This window comes from Nicotiana attenuata, unplaced genomic scaffold (genome assembly GCF_001879085.1).
Source record: "Nicotiana attenuata strain UT unplaced genomic scaffold, NIATTr2, whole genome shotgun sequence".
Taxonomy (NCBI): domain Eukaryota; kingdom Viridiplantae; phylum Streptophyta; class Magnoliopsida; order Solanales; family Solanaceae; genus Nicotiana; species Nicotiana attenuata.
In genome coordinates, this window is record NW_017670503.1 from 170,336 (window position 1) to 192,315 (window position 21,980).

A 21,980-nucleotide genomic window follows, 5' to 3' on the forward strand; every position below is an offset into this window, starting at 1 on the left:
CTTATTATGATTTTTATTTTTATATAATATTGAAAAAATAACAAAATAGTTTCACGATATAATATTATTTATTTTAATTAATTAAAATTAGTTTTATATTTTATATTATAAATTTTATATTATTTTTAGGAGAAAAAGTATAAAATTTGAAGCTAATTTTGTTTGGTCTTAATTCAAGAGGTCCAAAGAATGACCCAATTTTAAAGCCCAAACCCTAAGACCCCCTTCTATTTTTCTTCTTAGACACCGTAAAACAAAAAACCCTAGGGACTGACCTAAGGAGACCCCTTCATCTTCTTCTTAACCAGGAGCACACCCAAAACCTAACACCTAATAGCCCAGCCGCCAGTCCACCTCTCACCACCGGTTGCTCACACCGAACAGCCACCACCCCAACTCCCTCCTCTCAAATCTGCCGCAACAAAACCAGCCGCACACCACCATGACCACAGCCGCCGCCCGCCAGACCTCATACCAACCAACCAACGAACTCCCTCATCCCAATAATGAGCCAGCCACTGACCACTCAGACGCCAGCGCCCACCACCTCTTCATCACCTTCAGCCAACCAACCGCACACCACCAAGACCACAGCAGTCACCGACCTTACTCCTCTAGTCCCTTCACGCCGACCAGTCACCGAATTTGATCACTGGTGGGTCTGGTCGGCCACACACGGCCAGAAAAATTTAAAAAAAAAAAAGAACAGAGGACAAAGAGCAAAAACAGAGGGAGTTTTAGAAGAGCAAAACTTGAAAAAACTTCAGCCGATAGCTTTCAGATCTAGTGGAAATTCCAAAAACGAAATAATTCTTGTTTCGTGTAGTCATTTCTAAGAAGAAATTGAAATGGAGTAGCCGAGGTATTTGGATTCGAATCAAAATTTTCCGGCGCTTGGTTAGAGTTCGAGGTTGCAGGCAAGGTCTCCGTTCAAGGTCCCTGTTTTCAGCTTAAAATTCAAGAGAACATTGATTTATTGAGGTTCCCTCTAATCTCTCAATTTTACTGCTTATATGACGTCATCTTTCTCATGTTTTCATGATATTCTCTTGCCTCGATTTGAATGAATTTGTGTTTGATCAATCTTGAAATGCATCTGTTGGCTTCAGTTATTTAACATTATTATTTGTTGGTTTGGTAAAACTTTTTAATGTGCATTAATTGGCTGAAGAAGGCTGTAATTTTGTTAAAAGCATATCTTACTAATTAATTGGGTTTGTGATTGGTCTTGAAAATTGATTTAGGCCGTAGGTTGATTTTGGGATAAATTGAAGTTGGGTTTGAGGCTTGGTTGATACTGAGAAGGAATTTGGGCTTAAGGAACATTCTGATTTTCTTGTTTTATTTCTCTTTTAGTCGCACGGATCGCTAGGAGCATGCTTAGGTCGATCATATTTGGGTAGGCAAACCTTAGGTTTTCTTAATTTCCTTTTTATTCGAGGTGAGAGGTCGTTCCTTTTAGCTTATATTCAAGGGAATGCCCCGCAGATTTTGTATATATTTTTATCCGGGGTATGCGTGAATGTAAAAGGAGGCCGAGGCATCATTGATGGAGCATTAACCTAGCATAGTAAGAACTTGTAGTACTTCTATTTTTATTTTTATTTTATTAGGTGGAAACGACCTCGAGCCTCTTTTGTGTTTATTTTCCTTTTTTTGTATTTTATCTCAATTTGAATAGTTTAAAAGCCAACTAGATCGGGTACGCAACCGTGATTTTTACGAAACTCGGAAAATGCCTAACACCTTCTCCCCGAGTCAAATGAACCCCCTTATCTAGAATCTCTAGTGTAGACTTAGTTTTGGAGTCCAAAGTGTTTTAAAAGAAAAAATTATTTCTAAAAACGGTGACCTGACACACCAAAACCAAATGTCAGGTGGCGACTCTGAAAAATCCTTTAGAACACAATTCTTTGTCACTTTCTAATTGAAAACCCTTTTCAGCTTTACAAATAACTTTATTTATTTTAAAGAGGGTTAGTGAGGTGAAAAAAGGGGTGTGACAGCTCTGGCGACTCCGCTGGGGAGTTGCAGGTTCGAGCAGATACTACGATCTTGTTGGCTTTTAGGATATTTGGTTGAGGTGCTTGTTTTCTTTATTTGCTTTGTTTAGTTGGTTTGTTTGTCTTATTTTCCATTTTGTTGGTTTTTTGCTTATGTGGTTACCATTTTATAACTGTCATCATTTGCATAACCATGTGTCTTCTTTCTGCAACAAGTCTTCCAGAGTACATTTGAGCGTACACGGCCATTTTGTGAGTCACCCGTGTCTTTAGGGGGTGGCGTGGGAGACTGAAGTGGGCGGACAGCTAGAGCAGCCTCCATCGACCACGTGCCGACCCGAATTGCCTTGTCTAGTGAACCCTAAACTTAGGTCAGCCTTTAAGTCATGCTTATTTGCATCATGTCATTTACACTTATCAAGGCTCGGTCCCAGGCACCGTGTCCCTTTTTAGGAGGCCTCTCCAAATTATGTCAAAGTGGGCCCATGGCCTAAAAAGATATTTAATCATTCCTATGTGTTACATGCTGTATTCTTTAAGGGTAAAAAGGTCATTTGGCTGACGAATGTTTGTTGGGTACGAATGAGAAAAAAAGAGGGTGAAATATAAAAATGAAGCAAGTAGGGCCCAGCTATATTTAACTTTTTCAAGAAAACCAAAAATAAATGAAAATGGAAAATTCAAAAAGATTTTACATTTTTCATCATTTTTCAAAAAGACAAAAAATTATGTTTTTCTCCAAATTAGTTTTTTTTTAATTTCTTTCGTGTATCCAATCTTTCAGAACTATGCATACTTGATTCTCGTCTTTCGAGGCGGGATACGTAGGCAGCCCACATAGGGTCCGGTCTTCCTAGTGAGACTTAGGTTCTTGTCTTCGGGGGTCGTAGCCAAATCTTGCCTGTCTAGCCACTTTTTGCCACATCGGTCATTTTGCAAAATAGGGCTATTTTCTTAAAATTGCTTGTTATCCCATGTCTTAGAGACCTAAGTCTACAATAAGGTGTCCTCTCAGTTCTAAGGTCCATTCATGTTGAATTTGCATGTTTAGCCACTTTTGGCCACATCAACCATTCTTGCAAAATGGGATCATTTTGACAAAAGTGGTTCAATGACCCATGTCTTAGGATCTTGAGTATACAACTAGGCGTCACATTACTTTAAGGTCTGTCCTTTTTGAGTTTGCATCTTTATCCACTTTTGGCCATATCGGTCATTTTTGCAAAATCGATCATTTATGCAAATTAATTTTGGGCCATGATTATTGGGAGTTTGAATCCATATAAGTCTTAGTGAGGTATTTCATGTCTTTGAGGTCACCTTTGTTGAGTTTGCGCTTCAAGCCACTCTTGGCCACGTAGGTCATTTTGCAAAAATAGCTCAATCATGCCTTGCATGTGTCCAATAGGAGGTGCCATAGTGTTTTGAGTCAATAACCTTATTTAATCTTATTCTTCTTATTCGGATGTGGATTCATTTGCCAGAGCTCGAGCATGACAGATATCTCAGGACTATCGCATTTGGGAGCTTGTTTGAAGAGACCTTTTATATTTTTGAGTCTTGTCTTGTCTTGTAGTTTTGAGTCTTTTAGGTGGTGTAAGAGTTTGGCGAGTCTTTTGTCATCGTACTTCCCATTTTGTATTTGAAAAAAAAACGGTTATAAATGAAATGTTCAAAAAGATTTTTGTTTTCAGTTTATCTCGTCCATTACTTTTTCAGAACTACGCTTGATCTGATTCATGATGGACATGATACGTAGGCAACCTACATAGGGTTCGATCGAATCATTTAATATAAAAAAAATTGTGGGATTTAAGAAATGAGTGGAAAGGAAAGAGTGGTAATCAAAAAGAAAAGGGAGGAAAGAAATGAAAAACCAAGGGGTGTTAAAGAGAAAAAAATGAAGAGGAAAAGGGGCAAGAAGAGTGAAATTGGGATGATGCCATATGACCTTGGTACCCTCGAAGTCATTTTAGAACCGATAATTCTGACTAGGTGCATTGCACATAAAGTGAGATTATCTTATGTTGAATGCCCTAACGCTAACATGATGACTTCATTTTGTTCCTCTTTGTTATCTTCATTATAGCAGAAGGGTGGTTGGTTTGTGGTTCTTAAAGTGGTAACTCTTCTCTAGAACATAAAGTCGAAAGGCAATGGCAGATGACAACAGAATTGAGTTGGTTGATACTGGTGCCCAAAAGCAACTGGTTGAACGAGACAATGGGTTGGTTGAAGAGGTAAGGATATTAAGACAACGCATGACGGACATATATAAGTCTTGGATGGTTGGGAAGACACCACCCCAGCCACCACCTAGTTTCCTAGATGCTACCCTTACCCAAGCTCCGGTTATAGTGCCAGATGATCCACCATACTCTCCAGATTCTTCCGCTTATCACAACTTTCCCAACCTCCCTAGTAGCTCCATCATTCGTCCTCCAACTATCTTTCCAAAAAATAGCCCTCATGTCATATCCACTACCTCCACCATCACATCTTCTAAACAACCTCTTTTTAGGTCCAACAGTGAACACCAGTTCAAACCTCATGATACCCAATACTACCCTCAGAGTTTGCCCACCAGGTCCCGGATTCATACACTCATAGCCTTCGGAATGAGCCTCATGTTGAAAATAAAAAGTTCACAAGGAGAGAAGAGCGAGGGGAGATATTTAGAAGGCTGAAAGGTATAGAACAATCCTTAAAGAACATACAAGGGATGGGAAATCATATTAACATGTCCTACAATGACTTGTGTATGTTCCCTGATGTTCATCTGCCAGCAGGGTTTAAAATGCCGAAGTTTAACTTGTATGACGGATGTGGAGATCCAGTAGCCCATCTGAAGGGTTATTGCAGTGAAATGAGAACTGTTGGGGAAAAAGATGGTTTGTTGATGACGTGTTTAAGTGAGAGTTTGAGTGGGGCAGCCTTGGAATTGTATACTCGTCAAGATGTCAGTAAGTGGCATGCATGGGATGACATGGCTCAAGATTTTGTTCGACACTTTCAGTACAATATAGACATTATCCCAGACCGCTCCTCCCTATCTAAGATGGAAAAGAAACCCGAGGAAAGTTTTAGGGAGTTTAGGCTCAGATGGAGGGAAGAAGCTGCTCGGGTCAGTCCCCCGATTGGTGAAGAAGAAATGGTTGAGCTTTTCCTACAAGCCCAGGGGCCCACCTACTTCAGTCATTTGATCCCGGCCTTGGGTAAACCTTTCAATGATGTGGTAAAAATGGGGGAGATGGTAGAAGAAGGAATCAAGTCAGGCAAAATCATGATTTATTCTGCATTGAAAGATACTACATAAGACATTCTAAACATCTCAGTAAATTTGGGGGGAAGAAAGAGAAATAGAAAAGATGTTGTTAAACCCCGCCAACGACAAGATCCAGTGGGCATTCCTGCTCAACGCTTTTAGCCTCAATATCGACCCCATGAATATCCTCGTACTCCAGATAATCCTCCCCAATGCTACTTCTCTCCACAAAATCCCCAAAGCTATACCTCACCTTCCCAGTACTCTATCTACAATGCACTGCCATATGTTCCACATCCACAAGACCCGCAATGGCCTGCACCTCCTCCACAAATGTCTTACCCGCCTCCTCAAGCATATCAACCACCTACACGCAAAAGGTTCCAACCGAGGCCAGAGTACAAAATGAAAAGGCAACAACAAAAAGAAAAGACTTTCACTCCTATTGGAGTATCATATGCTAGTTTGTTCCAAAGATTGAGACAATTGGATATGTTGAAGCCCATTCAGATAAAAATGTCGAACCCTCTTCCAAAGAATTTCGATTATTCTCAAAGGTGAGCATATTGCTCTAATGCCCTGGAGCATAGTATAGAACAGTGTTGGCATATGAAAAGAGCTGTCCAGTAGCTTATTGATGTAGGTGACATTACCGTGCAAAATCCAGATGCAGCAGACACTAGCCAAAGTCCATTGTCTGTTCATAATGAGACCCATATGGTGAGTATGATTTGTATTGAAAAGGAATATGAGAGCTCTTCTGAATCCCTTGTAGGGCCACTCGCCGCGAAATTTTCAGTGCTATCAGTCTCAGTTCCAGAAGTTGCTCTTAAGAACGAGACGGCAAAGAGGACCCAAAAGCAATTTGCTGAGGTCAATGTGAAGCAGACTTATGAAGGTCCTAGTAATGTCGATATGTGACTCAGTGGCTAAGATGTAGAGTTTAGTAATTGGAAAGACACTCCTTAATTGGTTAGCCATGAAGGAGCCCTGGTAGTTTATTCTGTCGTCATTTTAGTTGTCCGGGTTATTTCAGGGTTGTAATTCGGATATTGTCTTGCGACTCAAACCCTTCTATCCTTTTATTTTTCCTAGTTCGTTTAGTCGTAGTAACTCATCTAGTGTTATCTAAGATCGTTCCAGGGTTGTAACCCAAGTTTTGTTGTGCTTGTTTCACTGTTCAAAACTTTTCACCTTATGTCTAATGCAATTTTCTATTTTCTGTTATTTCTAGTCCGTATTTGCTTAGTTCTCTTTTTCTTTTATAGTTCTTTTCATGCTGACTCTAGTGACATGACTTGCACGTGGAATTCTCAGCCTGATCTTGAAAGTTAGTCTAATCATGAAACAACAGAGACATTTGATGGATAAGTAAATATGTGGACATTTTGAGATCATTTAAAGCCCAAATTGTGTGAAATTTTGTCACGCACCGAACCTGGGCCTGGACGTAACACGACACTCGGTGCCTGACTACATGTGACTGAGCGAACCAACTGGCTGGTGAATCAACATGTGGTATCATAACATACTGAATGCGGAAGATAAACTAACACATGCTGATATACTGAAAGTGTGGATGATATAAATCAAAGTGCAGAAATACTAATACAATTCTGAAACATATTTGTAGCCAACATAGCTTAATATGAAAAGCATGTGACTCTGTCTAACTGTTATTCTAGTCTATGAAGCCTCTAATGAAATACTGAAAACATTAACTGTCTGAAAATACTGAAGACTGTAAGGTAATGATAATGCCCTGAAAGAATTGGGATCACCAAATATCTGGCACGAGAATCCTAGCACTCGGAATCATCAACCTGTAAATCATTACCTGCATTGTGAGATGCAGGCCCCGGGCAAAAGGGACGTCAGTACATTTGAATTGTACTGGTATGTAAAGCAACTAAAAGAAAGAATTATAAATGCTGAAACTGAAACTAAGCTGATAACTGAGAATTTATAATTGATAACTGAAATGATAAATATTCAAACTGAAACTGAAATGATAACTGATAACTGATAACTGAACTGATAACTGTTACTGAACTGATAACTGATAAGTGATAATTGAACTAATAACTGTTACTGAACTGATAACCGATAACTGAACGGATTACTGATAACTGAACTGAACAAAGGAAGTAAGGATATGAATACTCCCTCTTCTGAATGATGAACAACCTGTTTATCTGAATATTAAACTGCGGCCTCAGGCCCAATATATATATGTGCACAAGCTGCGGCCTCGAGCCCAAGTATACGTATACATAACTGCGACCTCAGGTCCAAAATGCATAAAGCATAAACTGCGGCCTCAGGCCCAAAGATGCATAAAACATAAACTGCGGCCTCAGGTCCAAAGATGCATAAAGCATAAACTGCGGCCTCAGGCCCAAATATAGGTGTTCAACATTCAGGGATTTAAAATCAGGAACTGAGAATCATACTGCAATACATAATAGTAAAATACTGAATCACGCCGAGTTATATGATACTGGAATACTGGATCACACTGAGTTACATTATACTGGAATACTGAATCATACTGAGTTACATAATACTGGAATACTGAATCCTACTGAGTGACATAATACTAGAATACTGAATAGGACTAGAATGAGACATGTATTCTTGAACTGGTTATGAACACTGAAACTTCAACTGTTTATGACGTGCTGAGTAAGCTATACTGAGACTTAGGGACATCAAACCCAAGTCTATATTGAAGACGAACTGAGCTCACAACGTTCAGAATGAAAGTCATGAACGAGTTACGAAGCTAGAGAATAGAAGTTCTACAACTATTCAAGGAACTAGGCTTAGCTATATTTTTGAGGCAATTGATACGTCGTAAAAGAAACGTAATGTAGGGAGAATCATTAACATTCCCAAACATAGAGAGTTAGCCTCACATACCTTAACTTCCTGCTCTTGAGCATAATACAACATTTGCCAACCCTTTCAAGTTCAATCTATATCAATACAAGTCAATGGGATTCCAAATTAGCAACAATAGTCATGTTTTGCTCACATTTTATCAAACACTTAGTGGCATAAAGCTTCATAGCCCTTATTAATGATGTCTCTACACCCAATAACCCATTATCTTGCTCCTAGATAAATTCTAAAGTCTCAAATGGTTATAATCAACATTATTCTTTATCACCCATAAGGTAATCAACACCCATAACCAGTAATAACCAATCAACAACCCAAACCTGTAACCGTTCATACTTTGCTATCAAACCCATCAACTCATATGTCATTAAATAGAGTCTATAATCATTAATCAATGATAGAATCAATTAGAGGGTGAAGATATTACCTTTTCGACGTTCAATCTTCTTGAATTCGAGTTCTAGGGTTTCTTCTCTCAACAATGGTGTCCCAATCGAATATCTAATGATATGGAGGTTTTACCCATGTTAATAAGATGTTGGGAAATTGAAATTAACTTAGAATCACCATTAGAACTTACCTTGGGTGGTGGAGGGACCCTTGAGGAGTTAGGTTTTTGAGAGCTTTACTTTCTAGAGCAAGTTTTCATGTTTTGGGGCTGTGGGGGACGAAATAGGGCTATAAATATGACTTTCCAAGTCGTCCACCGCGTCCCGGTTGGCGCGGCCGCGGTCCCGACCGCGGTAAATCGCTGGAACACTGCCTCGCCACAGGTCGCGGTAAAACACGGCGGTCCACGGTGGTTGCATACCATTAGTAAAACGGGCATAACTTTTTGCACAGAGCTCCGTTTGGGCTCCACAATATATCGTTGGAAAGCTATTTCGAAGGCCTAAAATTTCGTGCTTTGATTTTTTCCATATTCCTTACACAGTTTCACTAAAACCTGTTGGAAGACGGACCTTCAGCAAACTTGGTCGATTTTGTCAAATCTTATGGACCTCACTCTCCTCTTGATTCCAAAACAACTATTTTCAGCCATAATCATCCCGATGCGACTTCACATGTGTAAAGTATCAAATTAATACCTATTTAATATGTCCACACCTAGTCCAAATGTACGGGATGTTACATTATCTCCCCCTTGGGATCATTCGTCCTCGAATGATTGTCTTGACTGTAACTTCTGCTAACTCCGGACCTTAAATGAGTTTGGTGCAAACATGAACTTTCATTAACACTTGCATACTAAACTGAATGAATACATGATTACTGAACTGTTGATATCCTGAACTTAATGACTGTTGCATTGACTGAATATTGGTCTGCCATGGATACATGAATACAGAACTAGCATGGATATTCGAATATTGAACTGGCACGAATATTTGAGAATTGGACTAACATCAATATCAGAGTACTAAGCTGGCATGAATATCTAAGTATTGGACTGACATGAGTAGCTGAGTATTGAACTGACTTGAATATCTGAGTATTGAACTGACATGAGTATTTGAGTACTGAACTGGCATGAGTATCTGACTACTGAACTGACATGAGTATTTGAGTACTGAACTGGCATGAGTATCTGAGTACTGAACTGACATAAGTATTTGAGTACTGAACTGGCATGAGTATCTGAGTACTGAACTGACATAAGTATTTGAGTACTGAACTGGCATGAGTATCTGAGTACTGAATTGACATGAGTATTTGTGAGCTGGAACTTGAACGTTATAACATGACACGTAAAATACTGGATGTACCACCACTAATTCCGGTGGCAACTCTAACTCATAAGCTAATTGACCCATCCTTCGCTAGATTCTATATGTCCCAATATAGCAGGGACTATGCTTTTCCTTCTTCTCAAATCTCATAACGCCTTTCATAGGCTAATGTTTACGAAACACCCAATCATCAACTTGAAACTCTAGGTATCTATGCCGCACCCTCGAATAGGACTTTTGGCGGCTTCGGGTCGTCTTCAAACGCTCTTGAATCGATTTAACTTTCTCCATAGTCTGATAGGCCAAATTTGGTCCCAATAACTCTGTTTCGCCAACTTCGGACCAACTAATTGGCAGTCTACACCTTCGCCCAAAAAAATCATGCTTTCAAAATGAGCGAGATAATCCTATTATAAGGTCCATATTTACCATCTCCACGAAGGGATGTGTATTCTGTGATAAAACAGTAGGCTTTCTGCTACCCGACTTTCACTTGCTAACATTTCAGACAGTTTGGCCAAAAGGTCTGTGAAGTTCTTTCTCATGTTGGTCCACCAATAAACCTTCTTAAGACCATGATACATATTTGGGAACCTGGATGGAAAGAATACCTAGAATTATGGGTTTCTAACATGATCTTCCCTCTTTAAGTCCATCAATGTATGGAACACACAATCTGTCCTAGTACCTCAAAGTACCATCATCTCCCCCTTATTCAAAAGCCATCGTCTTATACCTGTGAATCTCCTCTTTCAACTGCAACACGTAGGGATCATCAAATTGTTTCTCCTTCTCAATGGCTACTAAGGGGAACAAGTCATGTTCTAGACAACAACTCTGTCATCTTTAGAGTCCGAAGTCGAACTCCTATCTTGGCTGGTGAACTTCTTTTACCAGAGTTCTCTTATCTACCTTAATCATGAGTTATACTTCCCCCACTTTATCTTCTTAAGAACTTCCTAAAAGAACTTATAGAATTGTGGTGAGCTAAGTCTTTAACCAGTACTCCGAAGACTAAAGTCTCCTGCAATGGCACTACCCTCGTGATACATAACTGGGCATGATTTTATAGCTTTCTGTGATCACTTTATCATCAATAACTAAACTCGGTGATCATTATACTCACTTTGTGTTTCTTACACATGCTGGACATAATCCCTGTGGTAATTATACAATTTTTCCTCATTACCGAACTGATTTTCTTTTTCATATTCTATGCTACTATTCGAGTTTCAAATCTCTAACTGGACTTACTGAAAATTTTCACATCACCCCTTAGACCAAAGGTCTTATACTTGTGGATCCTTCTCTTTTGTTGGGATCCAAATTACTTTCGTTATTTTCTGCAATTCTTTGCACTCTACGTCAATGACGACTCATCTTCCAACTTACTTCTGAGAAATCTTTCTTACTTGGAAAAACTAAATTATTCACTTAACGGAAAGCTAATGTATTAACAACTATCATACCCAACCTTAATAATTTAACTCTGCTCACACTGTGAATCCTGGAGAAACCCCTTTTCCATAACTCTTAAAGGCTATTTTTCTGTAGTTTGCTCTCTTACTGCTAGCTGATTTTTTTTCCCACTGTCATTGTACTTCAGGTTTAACTTAAACTCTTTGGGTTCTAACACGCGTTCGGTATTTCAAACTGTCATCCACTCACTAGAGTTAACTTGGCTAAGTGAATCAAATTGTACCTCTACTAGCTCTGCTGAAATTGCTAATTCACTGTATCAACTCAAAACTTACTTACTATTCTTTTACTAACCACCTGCTACCATCATGTTTTCTTGCTCTGCTTTGAATAACTAAAGTGAAGCATAAGGTTATTCTAACATCCCTCACCATCCGACCCTGTTCTACGGTCGCATACTATCCCTTTTTTTTCTTCTAACTATGTGCATGGATCACACTTAGGGAATTCATCTGCCTTAAATGAAATTAGGATATCTAACCCCAAACTTTCTATACAATACTAAATCATATCATACTATAAACATCTCGGGTAATCATTTAGTCACATAACCTAAGGGAGAACTGCCATATCTTTTATCTACATCAGTAGTTGCTTGTTATAGTAACTTACTAACGTGGTACTTCTAGTTCTGATTTGAATAAATATGAACAACTTAAAATCATTACCTGAAATTCACTATTGGCTGCTCTTGGTTCTCATTTCATACATCATATCTTCTAGTCATTTGCATGAGTTGTACGGAATCACATCTTTGGTAATAACAAATGTTTTTGACTCCTAGGTATTTTACCCATAGGATCTTTTCTGTCCAAACTATAGTGATCAATGTTAGGGTCTGACATCTGAACTATCCTCATCCAACTTGTGGCTCCATTTCCAAAAATTAAATGATGTTGTTCTAGGAGGTAAAACACATACGAATACACTACCATGCACAAACTTATCTTTCAAAGTATACCATCATCTGATAAATCACTTCTAGCGCCCTCCGGTGAGTCTTGGTCTTAATCCAAACCTAAAATATGCGAAGGTTTCTCTATAATCACTGTTAGTTATATTTTCTTTTAGCACCCATAGGCATCACTGTGTACTCACCAGTCATATGAATTTTGATACACTGAAAATTGGAGATCTGGTAACTGAATAACTAATAACTAGCATCCTGAATAACCATAAACTTGCTAACTGAAAGATTGTATAACTTGTATCTGAGGTAAACTGATAACCATAAGACATGGTAACTGCTTTTGTACTTTCTGATAAGGTTATGCTCTAATCTGTACTACTATCCATTGCATCATATTGTTAACATCCTCTAAAGTCTCATATTTACCAACATGTACTCCATAATTATACCCCAATGGGCAATTATCCTCTCTAGGACTTTAGGTTTCTCCTGCGCGTCGCTTGGGCATCCAATACGTTTAGAATTCGATAAGGAAGAGAATGTTAACTATTGCTCTAAGCTTCATGGCACAATCTAGAGTAGAAAGAAGGGAGACAATCCTGAATGTCTTGGTAGTTAGTCGTTTATATGAGTGGCCGGCACACACATATAAAGGAAACTCCACAAGACACGGCTTCATAGACTCCCTAGGACTCTTGAACCTAGTGCTCTGATACCTAGCTTTGTCACGCCCCGAACCTGGGCCTGGACGTAACACGGCACTCGGTGCCTGACTACATGTGACCGAGCGAACCAACTGGCTGGCTGAATCAACATGTGGTATCATAACATACTGAATGCGGAAGATAAACTAACACATGCTGATATACTGAAAGTCTAGATTATATAAATCAAAGTGCGGAAATACTAATACAATTCTGAAACATATTTGTAGCCAACATAGCTTAATATGAAAAGCATGTGACTCTGTCTAACTGTTATTCTAGTCTACGAAGCCTCTAATGAAATACTGAAAATATTGACTACTGAAAATACTGAAGACTGTAAGGTAATGATAATGCCCTGAAAGAATTAGGATCACCAAATAGCTGGTACGAGAATCCTAGTACTCGGAATCATCAACCTGTAAATCATTACCTGCATTGTGAGATGCAAGCCTCGGGCAAAAGGGACATCACATTGTCGTCCATCAGCACCAAAGCCCCGGATTGTTAATCACATTGGGAACTTTCTCGTCCATCAGCACCACTCATTTTTGTTCTATCAAATTCTCAACTTCCCTCTTAAGAGTCCAACAATCCTCCGTATCATGACCCTCTGCCCCCGAATGATAGGCACACCTAGTACCGAGCCGGTATGATGGAGATTCCGAATTTTTCTTGTTTGGAGGCACATGTTGCAATAGACCCATCTGTACTAATTTTGGAAACAACTTAGAGTAGGACTCACCAATAGGGGTGAAGTCGTTTCTCCTGGGAGGCTCACGGGAGAGTGTATTATGTTGGTAGTTGTTTTATGGTGGACGGGGATTATATGGAGCTTGGTGAGGATGGTTATTTCTTGGAGGTGGAGCTCGGTTTTGGTTGTAGTGTTGTTGTGACCGTGTATAGGGTTGGGCATTCATCACCATATAGGGAGGCGGTGCCACGGCATATGTTGCATCTTGATAGGGGTAGTAGTGTTGTGGGGTTCTGGAAGGCAGGTAAGAATGATCACGGGATCGACAGGAGCCTTTTGAACTTGAAGCCATCATGGCTCCTTCTTCCCTCTTCTTTCGATTTGCTAAACCTCCTGAGTCGTTCTGGATGGCTTGGGAAGTGGCTCTTAAAGCAGATTGACTTATGATCCGGCCAGTTTTCAGGCCGTTTTCTACCATTTCTCCGATTTTTATGGCCTCCGCGAACGGTTTGCCTGTGACAGACATCATATTCTGGAAGTAATCGGCCTCTTCGGCCTGCAAGAAAATATTGACCATTTCTATCTCATCCATTAGTGGTTTCGCTCTGTCTACTTGCTCACGCCACTTGATAGCGTATTCATGGAAGCTTTCCGCGGTTTTCTTCTTGAAATTGGTCAGGGAATTCCTATTTGGTGCTATATCAACATTGTATTGAAATTTCCTGACAAAATCTCGAGCCAAGTCATCCATATATGCCAATGGGAGATGTCCTGGTCCATGTACCATTATGACACATTTCCCGTCAAGATCTCCCTGAAATAGGCCATCGAAAGTTCTTCTTTTCCACCCGCCCCTCTCAGCTGATTGCAATATCTTTTCAAATGAGCGATCGGGTCTCTATACCCGTCGTATTTTTCGAATTTTTGCATTTTAAATCCAACGGGCAAATGAACATGAGAAAACATGCACATATCGGAGTACGAAACACTTTTTTGGCCACTCAGGCCTTGCATGTTCTTGAAACTTTGTTTGGGACTTTTCTTCTTCCGAGCCATTTCTTCTTGCTCGGGGTTTCTTGCCGTTCTTTCCTGTTCCACTGGAGACTCGTATTGCGGGTGCTAAGGGTAGGAGTTTGGGGTGACATGAGCTGTGTCTTGCTGAGATTATGGTACTTAAAAAGTCAAAGCTGACAGTTCGAAGCATGGCCTAGGCATTGTTGGGTGTGCCGTAGTAGGGATTGGTGGTGCGGTGAATACTATAGAAGATACTCTCGAAAATGGTGCTTAGGGGCGAACCTCAGAAGGCATACCGGTGAAATTAGCTGATAAAGTGGGGTACCCAAACGGGATGAATGGGTTGGTTACGGGAATGGGGACGTTGGAGGTTCCTTTTGTCCTGGGAAGCAGTTCAGGAAATCCAGGATTGTATTGGGCGGTTCTTTTCCATTAGATTAAGTGTCCCACATCTCTAACATACGACAACGCAACCTTCTATTTTCTTCACCAGCTGCTGATTCTGACTGTGGGATAACCGATACCGGGTTATCCTCAGGCTCAATCATTGGTAGATGACTTTCGGAGGCCATAGGAACACTGCCTTTGGATCTTGTGAAGTAAGGATGGGAAGCCAGATTACCACAAAAATCAGTCACCTGAAACAGGACTTGTCTATTTTGCACACACAATAGACTATTTAGTTTGAGATAATTAACAGATAGGGAATCGCATATTGGGGATGCAATGCACCTTAACGGTTAACGCTTCTAAATGTTTTGTGCAATGATTGTGCGTTTCATCCCGGCTTTTTACTATCTCTTTTCTCAAGATTCAAATCCTGATTCTTTTGCTTCCTCTTTTGCTGTTTTTCGCTCTTTTATTTCTTCACTCTTTTCCTTCTTTTCCACTTAATTTTTCCCTGTTCTTTCTCTCTCTTTTTAATTCTTTTACGGTTTTGTTTTCACTCACATTGTCTTATGATTATGATCGAATCCGATGAGGATTGCCTACGTATCACGACGCCGCATGTATCAGATCATTATGTAGTTCATGGAATAAATGCGAAATAAAAGAAAAGAAAATTTTGGGTTTTCAATATTTCATTAAATAAAATCTTTTTGGGTTTTTCTGTTACAAAGACTCGGAAATACTGACGATTAAAAGGGAACATATAGACTCAAAACAGACTTTGAAAAGAGTAATAGACTCGAAAAGGTGAAATACAGACTTAAAGCCAAACGAAAATCAGGAATACATAAGAGCCTCCAATGCTACTCCGGGGCCCGCGGGACATTAGTCGGTCTCGACGCGGGCCTGCGTGTAATCTCTTCTTGAAAGTACTCTAAATCAGCCATCACCTAACGGACAAAGGTCATTACAGCAGCAAAGAACATGGACCTAGTAATATGTTCGCATTCATGGCACTTCATTGCAACATAATCAACAATTTCCTTAATCATCATTCTAATGACACCCTTTTCCTGGAGCAGGCGCCCAATTTGCTGTGATCAGGCCTCCAACACCTGCATGGCCGTATGGTTTTGGTCTTGCAATTGTTATATGTCTTCTTCCAATCGGGACGTCAATGTATATCAATGCTCTCTTTCCGCTTTGAAGTCCTTGGTTTGTTGTACCATTTCATTTTCAAGGATGGCCAGCTTCTTCCTTGAAATTGTGACCTCTTTGTCGTATCTCTGCTTCAGTTGGTGAGCCAGCCTTGTCCGTTCTTCCGCACCTTTTGCCAACTATGCTTGAGCCCTTAACAAATATTTCTCAGCCTTTGTTAGGTCGGCCGCATAATCATGCACCTTCAACCTTAAACCGCTTATGAGTTTCTCATCCTTCTCGCTCCTTACAGGCGCTTCAGCAAATATCCTCATGTCCCGGGGTTGGGCTCGGAGCGCCTCATTCTCCCGGGTCAACCTTCTCCTTTCACCTTCAGCTTCTTGCGCCTATAAGTCGTTTTTAAATGTGACATTTCTCAACTTTTCTTCTAAGGTATGAATGGTGGCTTGATATTTCTTCTCCTTTTCTCCCCAGGCGAACCGTTCTCGGATTTTGTCATCAAAAGCCTGAATATGAGGTCTTTTGGCGGGCCTTTCGGGTTCGAGATCTGGATAATCATCAGCACAAGATCTTTTCTCAAACCATATGGCATAATCTAGGTCTACTTCACCCTTCGCAGGATCTGGTACTTGGGTGTTATCTTTCAGATATCGGCAACCATTCCAATCTTGTTGGACTAAAGCCTCGGGGAGTGGAGCTTCTGGATGTAGCTCAATGACTTGGGTAGTCAAATCTTTGTCTTCGATCACCACCTGATATCTTCCCAACTATCTTCAAACTCTCTCCGGTGCGTACGGTTGGACACTTCTTAAACCTATTAATAGCAGATAGCTTTTGGTAGCCGTCATGTGTATGACTTCCCTTACCGGGAGCCATCCCAAAGTTCATTCAATCTGGATTGCCTTTGGAGTTCTTAGATGGAAGACCCAGGCTTCAAACCCTTATGGAGAATTGTAACTCTCACCCTCTCCTCATAACTCCCAATGAAGTTGTTCTAAGCTCGGGCCATAGCTCATGAATTTGGGGTGATGGCGGAGATGCTCGATCAACCACATTTGCAGAAGAATGTTGCAACCTTCAAAGAACTGAGCCCTGGACTTACACAATGTTAATGCTCGATAAATGTCCGCCAATATTAGTGGAGAAAGTATGCTTTTCTTTGGTAGTGAGGACTCGCGCAATTCTGTCCATGCGGATATCTATTGTCCCTTCTGCATTCGGGAAGACCATAATTCCCAGAAATGCCACTATGAAAGCAAAGCGACGATGAATTTGCCAGGTGCTCTTATTTTGCTTGTTGTTTAACCCCTTTTTGTGGGTTTCAAACCCAACTGAGTGCCCAAACCTGGAACACAAGAAATAAAAGGAACAACATCCTCTGTTTATATTGGTCTTCTCTATTTGCTTACCGATGTTCAAGAGATTAAAGAATCGGTGTACAGAGGGAGGTCTTGGAAATATAAGTTGCTGATTTCTCAAGTCCCCGCCAAAACCAGCATATCCAGCTATTTCTTCCAAGGTGGGAGTAAGCTCAAAATCTGAGAAGCGGAAGACGTTGTGGGCGGGATCCCAGAAAGTTACCAAGGCCTTAATCAGATCATCCTGTGGTTTAACATTCATAATGTCTATGAGAGCGCCCAAATGCTCTGTTACCCAATCCTGACCATCTTTGTCTAAGTCATACCACCACATTTGAAGCTACAGTGGAGCCTGCTCTACGACCTTTAAGGCAGATTCTGGACAGTGTTTATTTTGTACCTGTAGATGGTTAAGTTTAGGGTTGATTCCAGTGGACTCTTTTTGCAAAACAAGTTTTCAATTTTCTAAAGAAAAATGAAAGGAGGGTGGCTACTTGTGCAATATTAGCAACAGGTGACTATTTTTGCAACAATGGCCCCTTCACACTTTCAAATAAAGCTTGAGGCCGCAGAAGGGCACTTTATGGAAAAAGTTTCCATTGACAGACACGTCCATTATTTGCGAGAATAGCCCTTCGACAATTTGAAGATGTTCTAAGGCTATTCCGGCAAAACGGATCAAGACGCAACCTAAGCTGGGTCGGCTTATTCTTTTGACCAAACACTGGACATATTTATTTTATTTTATGGTTATTTTTGCAAAAGTGAGGCCGAACCTTATGTAGGTTGCCTACGTATGTCACATCCGCTGAGAATCAGACCTGCGTAGTTCGGTTAGTTTTGACATAACCCGGAAAACATGATATTGACTCATTTTAAAAAGACTTTTTTTTGTTTTCATTTTTCTTTTTTTTTTTTTTTTTTTGAAAAATTTCGGCAGAGTTTCGGGACATTTTTAAATACCGGGGTTTTCAGAACCGAGCTTTCTCTCCTACATCACCTTGGTTTTTCTCTTGATTGTCATTTCCTAGCTGATCAACATGCAAGCTGAAGCAAATAAATGTACAAATAACACGTAAGATGCATCAGGATGGTCTTTTATTTCGGGTACACCTGTCCTAGATGGACCCACCCCTGTGTTGAGTCCCCAAAGTCAAATGCACGTGATGCAAACAAACGTTCCTACTAGGGATCTGGCATGAGGTTATGTCATTCTAGGTTTAATCCTGGGTTGTGTTCTAGACATGTGTTACCCAAGCGGATAGCTCGAGCCGAGGTAGGGGCAATGATCGGAAGCACGAAAGTCTACCTGGCCTAGTTGCTGACCCAACCTCGTTCTATTTGGTATGACTTCGAACAGAAAAATGGGCCACGCATACGTGTGCACCATATTTTAGAAGACTCAAAAGGGAGGCGTAAGAAGATAGTTTAATACTGTTCAAACAGTATCAAAGCGGTAAATAAGCGGCAACTAGCACATTAGGCCCACAAACACAGTAATATCAACAAACAAGAAAGCCAAGTACAAATTATATTACAAGCTCGAATTCTGAACCCTGAACCAGAGATTCTGGGTTCCTTTCCCCAACAGAGTCGCCAGAGCTGTCACACCTCCTTTTTCCCGAAGGGATAGGGAATTTTTCCAATTTAAGTGGCATTAATCGAGATGGAATTATTTATTTAATTTCAGAGTCGCCACTTGGGAAAATTTATGGTGTCCCAAGTCACTAGTTTATTTTAAATCCCAAATCGAGGAAAATTGACTCTGTTTAAAGTCTGCAAAACCAGAAGACCAGGCAAGGAATTCTGTTAACCCGGGAGAAGGCGTTAGGCATTTCCGGATTCTGTGGTTATAGCACGGTCGCTTTAATCATAACTGACTTAATTAAAATATTTAATTACGTATTTTAGAACCTATGTGCATTTTACCTTTTACCGCTTTTAATTATGGCATTTATGTATTTAATCTTTGAAACGGATTACATATGTGTAAATCCGCTTTATTCGGGTCGCGAAAATCATGTCACATGAACGTGTACACAATTAGTCACGCTTTTGTTAATTTTGGATTGTTTGGCCAAAGTTGCGCGAACGCATACTTCGATTTATTTTTGGGAATTGTAACCATGTCACACGAACGTATACACAATCACGATAGTAGATTAAAAGCACATCTAAAGCATTGCTATGAATATTCATTTTAAAAATCGTAATCGTGTCATGCGAACGTGTACATAATCACGATAATAAATTAAGTGCGCGCCTAAATGCAATGTTTGAACATTGAAACTTTCCTAAATGTTTTAATATATTTGAAAAGGGCCTCAAGTCAGTTGGTGAATAAACTAGGTTTACAGATTTTGGAGTGCATTGGCTTTGGAGTTAGAAATCGGTTCAAAAGAAAACGTCATTGTGACCATAATTAACACTAAGTGAGATTAAAGTTAATGAAAGAACTAACTATACTCAACTGATTTGCTTTTATTTAAAGACAAATGGGTTAGCGTTTGGGCATGATTGGGGAATTCACGTTGAGAACTCTAAAAGGTCAAACATCAGCAGCTTTGGGGCTTGGGGTAAAGCCCAGAAACACCTCAATCTGGAAGGAATTGATTTGCCCCTACAATGAGGCAAATTTTCACTTGGGCCTGAAAATAAGGCCTAGGTCCATGCCAACAGCTTCATATGGGCTAATTAATCTAAGTCTAAAGATTCTGAAAATTTGTTCAGGCATTTCTACAAGAGTTTAACACACTAACATGAATAAATGCACACAAACATAATCAATCCATCTTGCTTCATAATGTTAAAATCACTTTTTTCACAATAGAAATTACTTCTGCACTCTATACTTCCATTTGTGAAACTGAATCACGTTACAACAAGTAGCAATTTCTCGTGTTTAAACTCTAATTTGATTTCATCACTTAGTTTTCGGATTAACAAAAATCAATAACAAACAATACATGGTCTAAGACTTTTTAATCTCCAGTAAGGTGAAAAATTCTAATCCTCTAATTGCTAATCTTAGATCAATACACATTCAACTTAGATATCACTGAAGGTGAATCTTCATTTCAAACTTAAACACAAATATATCTATGTACAGGCTGCATTCAAATCAGTTTGTCCAAAATAATTACAACACAAGAGATATTAAAGCTGGATATTCATGAGAGTGTGAAGGATTAAATGGGCCTTAAAGCATTACAAACCACTAAACACGGAAACTCATAAACCAAAACTTAACTTCACCACAGCAACCAAATCTCAACAGTCCATTCCCAACTTGAATCCTCTGAGACCTCGAACCAAACACAACCTTAGATTAATACATGTTTGGCAAGTATATGACAATGCTTGAAAATATTTTGAGCAATCCTGACATGTATATCAGTGAGGAATCACTTCTAATCAATATGAAACTAAGTAAAACCAATCCTTGTTTAAGCTACACATTTAACATTGAATAGGAAACCTAAATCAAAGAAGAACTTAGTGCAGTCATGTAGCTTAAGCAAGCAATTAGCACACATAGAAAACTTCAAACACATTTATTGACACTCAAACTTTGTTCATATACTTAAATAGGTATTGCGGTTGTGTAGCACATACCTATAGCAGAAAAGAAGAACAAAAAGGAAAATAAATCTCTGAAACAACTGGAAGGAGCAGCAGCAAGAAACCAATTAGCAGCAGAAAACCAGCAGGAAACAACAGCAAATGAAGCTAAAGAAAATCCAACGAAAGTTTTTTTGCTTAGAGATAAAGATGAATGTAATTTTTGAAAATGTAGTCAATTTCTGTGTAAAACAGTCTCCAAAATGAAGAAAAAAAGTGTCAATTTTCAGAGTGTATTTTTTGTGTGTCAAGTCTGTCCCAAAATGTGAAAAGGGGGGTCTCTTTTACAAGCAAAGGGTGAGGGAATAATCTGATGAATGCAGTCCCTAAAATTTAGGGAAAAAATATCTTTTTTAATAGAAAATGGACAGCTATTGGGACAGTTGTCTTATCCCATATATTTCCTATATGTTTTAGCCCTTTTATCTTCTGATTTTAACCCTTTTTACCCCAAATTTTGACCTAATTCGGTTGTTTTGTTACATTTCAGTCATTTTCTAGAAGTTTCGTACACAAATATCTCAAACTCCTGAATTTTTGACTTCTTTTGGCCCTTTAGCTTTTGTTAATTACCAATTAGTGTCTTCTACCCTAACTCTATTGTCTTCTTTCAATAAACAGAAACAGCGACTACTACAAACACTAATTAATCTAAATGAAAATTAATCTATCAAAAATAGCAAACTAGATAACCTATCAATTAAGCACATATGTGATTTCAAACCAAAACCTTATTATCAATCAACTAAA

At 39.5% G+C, this 21,980-nt stretch overlaps 1 long non-coding RNA gene across 1 annotated transcript; it reads left to right on the top strand.

Moving 5' to 3' along the window:
• The first annotated feature begins 231 nt into the window (after positions 1-231).
• LOC109240309 lies at positions 232-3,699 on the top strand. The gene is made up of 2 exons (XR_002070046.1): positions 232-981; positions 3,488-3,699. It is a non-coding gene; the product is annotated as an uncharacterized LOC109240309 (long non-coding RNA).
• Positions 3,700-21,980: the final 18,281 nt, after the last annotated feature.